Source organism: Marmota flaviventris, chromosome 1, assembly GCF_047511675.1.
Source record: "Marmota flaviventris isolate mMarFla1 chromosome 1, mMarFla1.hap1, whole genome shotgun sequence".
Taxonomy (NCBI): domain Eukaryota; kingdom Metazoa; phylum Chordata; class Mammalia; order Rodentia; family Sciuridae; genus Marmota; species Marmota flaviventris.
Genome location: NC_092498.1, coordinates 208481943 through 208490529, shown reverse-complemented (window position 1 = coordinate 208490529; position 8587 = coordinate 208481943). Strand labels below are relative to the sequence as shown.

Below are 8587 nucleotides of genomic sequence, written 5' to 3'. Positions count from 1 at the left end.
AAAGAGTTAGAGTAAGAAAAACTATGATCAACCTGAATATATATGTTGACTGCCCTATTTGCAATAGTCAATATGAGAAATCAACCAAGGTGTCCATTGGCTGAAGAGCAGAAAAAATATATGTAGTACAAGCATATGATCGACTCTTATTCAGTCAAAAAAAAAAAAAAGAATGAAGTCCTGTAATTCAACACAACTTGGATGGAACTGGAGCACATCATGTTAAGTGGACTCACCAGACAAAGAAGGAAAATTACTGTCTATAGTTGCCCTCCCAAGTGTCTTCTCAGAGCACTCTTAATGTCCTTGTTCCTCAGACTGTAGATAAAGGGGTTCAGCATGGGGGTGACCACAGTGTACATCACAGAGGCTGTTGCAGTAGAGCATGAGTTTGGGGTAACAGCAGAACTGAGGTACACACCCAGGCTTGTGCCATAAAATAAGGAGACCACAGAGAGGTGAGACACACAGGTGGAGAAGGCTTTGTACTTTCCCTGAGCTGAAGAGATTGCACGGATGGAGGACACGATCTTGGAGTAAGAGTAAATGATGCCAGTGAAGGTGCAGCAAGCCAGAAGTAAAGATGAAAAATATATCACTATGTCATTGAGAAAAGTGTCAGAACAAGCACGGTGGACCACCTGGTTAAGTTCACAAAAGAAGTGGGGGATTTCCACATTTGTGCAGAAGGACAGTCGCAACCCCATTAAGCTTTGTAACAGGGCATTTGGGAAATTCAAGGTCCAGCACATCAGAACCAGCAACACACAGAGCCCATGGTTCATGATGACTGTGTAGTGCAGTGGGTGACAGATGGCCACATACCGGTCATAGGCCATCACAGTAAAAAGAAAGATGTCCAGCCCTGCAAAGTGTATGAAAAAGTACATCTGGGTGGTGCAACCTGCGTAGGTGATGGCCTTGCTCTGTCTGGATGTTCACCAGCATCTTGGGGATGGTGGTGGAGGTGAAGCAGATGTCCACAAAGGACAGGTTGGAGAGGAAGAAGTACATGGGTGTGTGCAGGTGGGAGTCTGAAATGGTGGCCAGGATGATGAGCAGGTTCCCCCTCACAGTGACCAGGTACATCAAGAGGAACAGCCCAAAGATGAGGGGCTGCAGTTCTGGGTCCTCTGAAAATCCCAGAAGAATGAATTCTGAAATCTGTGTGTCATTCCTTGATTTTTGTGGTGGCTGTGACAATTAGTGGAAAAGAGAAAGAGAGAGAGAGAGAGAGAGAGAGAGAGAGAGAGAGAGAGAGAGAGAGAGATGCATTACTATTTAATTTCTATTTTGCTCTCATATGTTGTTGTAGTAAAACATCATTTTTATATTTTATCTTTATATGGTCTCCTTTCAAGACATCACCCTAAACTTTTTATTTTAGAAAATTCTTCCCATTTCTCAGCATTTCCTCAAGTTCAGTATTCTACAATTATAGTGAGAGACTCCTAATGCATTTGAAGAACAAAAGCTGAGTATATACTATGTTCTAGAAATAATCTAGAAAATGTGTGAACCATTCAGAAAAAAAATGTCCCTACAATCTAAAGATGGATAAAAATTAAAAGCAAACTTGCAAAATTATCCAACATGCCAGGGAAGACAGATGCTTGAAAGAAGAGGAAAGAAGGTAAGAAACAAGACAGTGGATAAAGATGCTTTTTAAAAAATCAACTTCTGGCGAGACCAGCAAAGAAAGTGACAAATCAGATTTGAACAAAATCTGAAGAGAGAAAGAGCAAGTGCCACAAAGAGCAAGTCGTCAGGGAAGGTTGTCTGGCAGGAGGTACAGACTATGCAAAGGCCCTGAGGAAGGTGCCCATTTCAGATATCTAGGGCTAACAAGAACTAGGGTGGCAAGAGGAAAGACCAAGAGGGACAGGGGCGGCTCAAAGGCTGAGAGCACAACAGTGGTTACCCGGGGATGGGAAGGTGAGCAAGGAAGGGAGGACATACATGGGTTAATTGATGGGTACAAAAACACAGGAGAATTAAATTCTAGTGTTCCACAGCACAGAAGTGGGCCTTGGACTACCCATATTTTTTTGTAATTTCAAAGTAGTTAGAAAACAGGAGTTTGAGATTTCCTGTCGGTAGTAATGGTAAACATTCAAGGGCATGGGTATGATAATTACCCCAATTTGGTCATTAAACATTTACACATGTATTTATGGAGAGAGAGAGAGAGAGAGAGAGAGAGAGAGAGAGAGAGAGATGCATTATTCTTCATCAAAATATATGCAATTAAATATGTGTGATCTGAACATGTAAATGAATTTAAAAAGAAGGTTCTCCTTATAATTTCTTCTGTAGGATAGTTTCCTTGGAAGTATCTATCCCAAGATGTGATTATGCTTGTTAAGAGAAGATCCATGTGTAGCTCTTTGGATCTCAGAGCTTAAAGCAACTTGCTGAGTTAAAAAATGTCAGCCCAGTAATTGTATTTGTTATGATTGCATGAACGTAGTAAAACACCCAGAAACTCCATTTCTTTAACTGTAAATGTGACGACAATAGTACCCAATACATAAGGACATTTTGAGAAGCAAATGAGGTAATGTGTAGGTAATTTTAACTTAATTTACAGAAGGTGGGTAGTGGAGAGGGATGTGGACAGAGATGGTGAACAATGTTGAATATAGATGCAAAATAAATGAATCCATGCTGAGATCCCTGCACAGCTCTGATTATTGCAGCACTGTTAACAACACCCAAGATGTGGAATCTGCCAGGGGATGAATAGTGAAAGAAAATGTCCATTAGTAGTAGGATGGATACAAAATACAACAGAATCTTATTCAGCCTAAGAAACAATGAAATCTTGTTATTTGTAGCAATGTGGATAGAAATGGAGCTCATTATTATAAGTGAAATAAGCCCAGACAGAAAGACAAATCCCTCACGCTGTCATTCTTGTGTGGAAGCTACAGCTCATGAAAGAGAGTAGAATCATGGTCGCTGGAGACAGGGAAGTTTAGGAGGGAGGGAAGATTGAGGCAGGGGAAACGCTAAGCTCCCACACACTGATAGGCAGGAGGAACAGCTCTGGTGGTCTGTAGCAGGGGAGGGGAACAGTAGCCATAGAAACCTTCCAACATTTCAAAGTAACTAGAAGAGTCTGAAGTTTCTCAATATGTAGAAGTCATTAATGCTTGAGGAGAAGGAAATGATAACTACCCAGACTGGTTCATTTCACAAAACATGCATCTTCCAAATTATTCTACGCACCTAATAAATATAGGGATGTTATGTGTCCATTAAAATATTTTAAAAATCGTATTTAGCATGTTGAAGAACCAAGTAGTCTTGTGCCACTGAAACATCAAGACAAACGATTCTGCCCAACTCTTTGCTTTTGCACTATTAAATTTGCTACAAAATTTTTCCTTTGAATTGTAGTGCATTGTCATTTGACTTCTACCTGTTGTCTTGAGACCTGGCCGCTGTATCAGGAATCCCCATTAGGAATGTGGAAGCTGGTGGACTTATGATGGAGTTATGTCCTGATAAAGCCACCAGAAGAGTTGTAACATCATAAGCCAAAAATGCACTAACATCCTCAACCCACCAACATCCCAGCTGAGTAGCATGGCAGCTGTGGAGTCTCAAGTGCTCACCCAGGGGGATGGTCTGGCTGACCAGGAGTCCAGCTCTGTGCTACAAGAGTGCAGCATCATTAAAGGGTATTGTATTGCATATCACCAGCCTGGAAAAGATCAAAATTGAAAATTCAAAGTAGATTCTTTTTATAATGCATATCATTTTTAGATCCTCATAAAGTTCAAAAAGTCATGATTATTTTGAGCCTCATAATTTGGGGGACTGTCTGCATACCATTCTCAGGTTCACTTGCTCTGAAACCCACACACACACTCGCACACACACATACACACAATAGCCCAACGTGTTCATATCATGGTCTTCTCACCCCAGCCACACTATCCAACAGGAATGGATACAAGGCAAGTTGTGAAATTCAGATTCATTTTCCCCTAAAGAATGAAGCAATGGTGCTCAGAAAATCCAGGTTCGCGGTCTCCCATCACAGGTAACCTTGGAGATCCATTTTGGTATGGTCATTATCTGCTCTGCATTTAAAGAAACAAGAAATATGCTCAATAAAGGGAAGGGGATGCAAAAGGGACCTGAGAGAGGAACCGTCTAAGGAGGCAGGGGTCCTTAGGATCCTGCAAAGAAGGAGAAGCTGCCTTGATTCTGGTGGCATTTCCTCCCATGTTTCCCTCGGTGGCCAGCAAAACTATAAGGGATCAAAATAAAGAAAGGGCATATTTTCACCATCCAGAAACATCACATCAACATTCAAATAGACAAACTGAATGTTGCAAGCCATCAACCCATGAAAGGAAGTTCACCAAGAACAACAAATGCTCTCCACACTGTCCCCGGAACAGCAGGGGAATGGCCTCCCTGAGGATTCTACTCTCTGGCCATGAGAGGAAGAGAACAGCCACGTCCTGTCAGTCCAAGGTGGAGCATTCTGAGGAACGGCAGCAGAGGAGACATATACAGCTCCTCAGACTGCTCATTAGGTGTGTTCCTCATTATGGCAACACAGGGCACACAACCCATTCCCCTGCTGGACACTGTTCTGTACACAAGAAGGTTTCTTTTTCAAGCAGATTCTCTATTCTCAAGAGACAGAATTAAAGTCAGCAGAATTCATCCTATTACTTCATCTCACGCCCTCTTCTTCCTTCCAGAGATTTAACCTCATGACACCCCAAGCTGAAGTTCTCTTCCAAATCTGACAGGAAGAACATATCTTACCCATGAGACTTGGAATGGTTAAGTGATGTGTCCACTTGGGCCCATTGAGAGTCAGGTTCTCAACACATGAATTTTGGAAGAGGCAGAAATATTAATTCAATAACAGAATAGAATTGTCCCAGACCAGGAACTACCTGCCTTGAGCAGGTGCTCAATAGGCATTTGGGAGGTAAAAACATGGTGGTGGGAAGGGAGTGAGCTGCCAGGGCCCTGTGCTGCCAGACCTGCAGATCTCACCTAGTCAGAATACTGCATCTCTGAGGTGTAGGAGCACCCCTATCCAGCTGCTCTCCGCAGAAATCACCAGCGCTGTGACCCCATGCAGGGCTCCGGGCCTCAGCGTTCCAGGAGGTCGTCCAGCATTGGAGCAGGACCTAAGCCTGGGGGAGGACTTTAGCAGAATCACCTATGAACACAATCAGAGATAGCCAAGATGTCACTCAGCTCCCACACAGGTCACTCAGCTGCTACCTACCTACAGCCCAATGCCATCACCCAACTCTCTCCACCTCACCAGGCTTCCTCCACCTCACCGGACACCCAGGCACTGAAAGCAGGCCACCACCATCTTGGCTCAACATTCTCGCCATATTAGCTGGAGGCAGTTCCCAGATAGGATCTCTAGTGGCCAGGTACAGATTTCCAACCTTCCCCCCTCCCCAACGGCAGTAACACAACACAGTAGTTGCACAAACAGGTGTGCAGTGAGACCAGGGAGCTGCCCACAGCTCAATTGAGAGTTTCTTCAATTGGAACTGCTAGGGGAGAGGGAAAGACAAGGAACTGGGAAATCTCCAGGAAAGAGAGGGAGATAGTAACAGGCACTCATGTAATATGAGTGAGCGGTCCCAAAAAGAGACCCGTGAGGTGCTGTCTTTCTGCAGGGACTGGTGGTGCCACTCCTCCATCCAGGAGCCCTGCTCCAGGACCAGTCATCCCACCCTGGTTACCTCCACCATCCGGAAGACAGAGTCACCAGCTTACAACAGAGGACGCACCTACTGGATGAGAAGAGAATCAGGACAGATATGGATCTCTAAAACTAGACCCTGGCTTCTTCCTTCGAGGTTTTGGTTGGTTGGTTGGTTGGTTGTTTGGTTGGTTAGTTGATTTTTTTCTCTTCTACCCCACCATCCTCTGGCCCTCTCATCCCCAATATATGTGAAACCAAGAACTTTGCATGAAATAAGACTTTGAGGACTACGTCATCTGAATAATATAATATGAAGGTGTTGTATATGTCCCTTGTTTCTCTTCCTTTTTATTCTTTCATTTTCCCCCCTCCAATTTTTAAGGTGTTAACATCTGTATTTTTCTAAATACCTGTGTGTGTTTGTTTTATGTACTCTACTGTCATTCCATGTACTTACCTAATCCTCTTGCTACTAACCCTCTTCACTAGATTTCTCCTGCACACTTCCTAAGATATATTAACTCTATATCCTCACATCCTACCTCCTCAGCACATCGTCCTAATCCACACCCCCAGTTTATTGTCCACTGTTAGAATCTGTAAACATTTTTACAAAACTACCCATTATATTTTAGATAATAATTGAATCCAACATTTCTGTACATCGAGGCTAAACTGGAAACATTTTAATAACACGAAATTGTTCATAGGTGGTATATTGTTGATATTGGGATCTGTTAACATTGTCCTTCCCCACAAAGGAAAGGTCTTGGAGCCCTACAAGAGCCGTACAAACCTATAGGGTAAAAACAATAACAATCTAGACCCACAGAGCTGGAAAGGTAGACATGAGCAACAAGAAAAGACAAGGGAAGAAAGTGCCACAAACAAATCAAGACACCACATCATTAGAATCATTGGCAGCCATAGAAGAAGAAATGACAGAGAAGGAGTTTGGGATGTACATGGTTACAGTGTTCTTTGAACTCAAGGAAGATATAAGAAAGAAATTCCAGGAAGTGAAAGGTCACTTCGACCAGGAGCTACATAAACAAATACAAATTTTACCTTTGGGAAAATACAAAGGTGAACACAGCAGATGAAATCTCTGCTCACCTGTATCTGGTTTTATCAGATCATAGACTGACAACAGAGAGATAAATGTGTTATAACAAAATTACCCAGCAATGGGAAGGAACAAAAGGACAGGACTGTCATGACATGTGCATGGGATTGTGGAGAACAGCTGGGGAGACCTCTGCTGGTTGGCTGAAGGCCAGAACCAGGGCCAGAGTGCACCTGTGGGCTTTGTTAAAAAATAACATCCAAACCTGAAGAATAACAAAGAAAAGATGCCACATGAGAGAAGTGAGGAAGAGAACTCCTCAGCCACCAGGTCAAAATCAACTGGTCAAGGAGACCTGGAAGAGGCACAGGAAAAACAAGAGGTCCTGTATCATATAAAACCATGACAAGATTCTGTTGTACTTTAATGGAACAATTTCTGAATTGTTAATTTATTCCCCTTTATCCTTTTATCTTTGTATCATTTCTATATCACTTTGAAACCATGAAAACATCTCTATTTTTGACTTTGGATGTGTTTATTTCTGCTCCTTTCTTATTTTGCTGGGCACCCAGGAGACAGACTGGGCTGGAATGCTACTGGAACCAAGAGAGTGATTTCCTCCTGTTGGTCTCTCAAGGACCCTGAGCTGATTACCTCACCCCTCCCACCCTGTGTCCATTTCATCCCACTACTTTCCTGTCTATTGACATCTTTCTCCATATGTGTGTTTCTTTAAATGCAGGGTGTAATCTAGCAAAATGTAACAGTATTTGCCCTGTGTTTATTTGTCCAGGGAGGCTTACAAAATAAACATTCTGGCTGTTATTTCTACATTAGGAGAAAGATAATTTGATCTGGCCAGCTTGCATTGTGTACACTAGGAGTCTAACAGTGTGGTGTGAAGGTCAGAGGCCACAGGGGTGACAGTGTGATGTGTGTGCATGTGTGCCAACCTCAAGGCAGGGCACTGGGACTCAGATAGGCCAGGGTAATGGTCATAGAACATAGATCAACTCAACACTGGCTGAGAAGCACTTGTTTGAACTTAACAATAGCAACCTATTCTTGCAACATTGATATAACATTGAATTAATGAGAACAAATATGAAAGGCCTAGAAAGTATGAGTAGCACAATAACATTATGAAATACTGTGCATCCTTTGAAGTACTTCAACTGCATGGAGTTAGTTGACTGCAGGAAGTCCACAGGAATTATGGAGTGAGAAGGTAAGTGGGGATAAACTAGAAAAGAATACTGCACCACTGCAGAGAGCATTTATGATGTGCATAGGATTGTACTCATGTGTTTGCATAAAAGTGTAAGAGCATGTGTGTATGCATAACATAGAAAGAAAAGTTTTAAAATAGCCTGAGATTTTATAGAACATAGAATGGCAGCATAGATTGAATTAGTACAAGTATAGTGCTTTTTTCTTTAAGGCATAAGATTATGGGTTTTATTTCTATCTTAAAAGTTTATTTAATACCCAGACATCAATTTATTCATTATATTTTGGTTTTTGTTTTCTTTGGCAGGGCTGGGTCTCAAGCCCAAGGCCTTGTGTATGCTAGGCAAGCTCTCTACAATTGAACTACAACTTTAGCCCGAATTGATACACAATACCTGTACATGTTAACAGGGTGCAGTGTGAGAAATCAGTATACGTATTCAAAATGAAATGTTGAAATCAGAATAATCAGCATTTCCTTCTCCTTCAATAGTTATCAATTTTCAGTGTTGGGAAACTTCTAATTTCTCTCTTCTAATTCTTTATAAGAATATATAATTAAAAGATGGTCTACTGTTTTGAAG

General features: G+C 42.1%; 1 pseudogene; it reads right to left on the bottom strand.

Moving 5' to 3' along the window:
- Positions 1–260: 260 nt before the first annotated feature.
- On the bottom strand, positions 261–7452 carry LOC114082358 (olfactory receptor 7A5-like; annotated as a pseudogene).
- Between the last annotated feature and the right edge of the window lie 1135 nt (positions 7453–8587).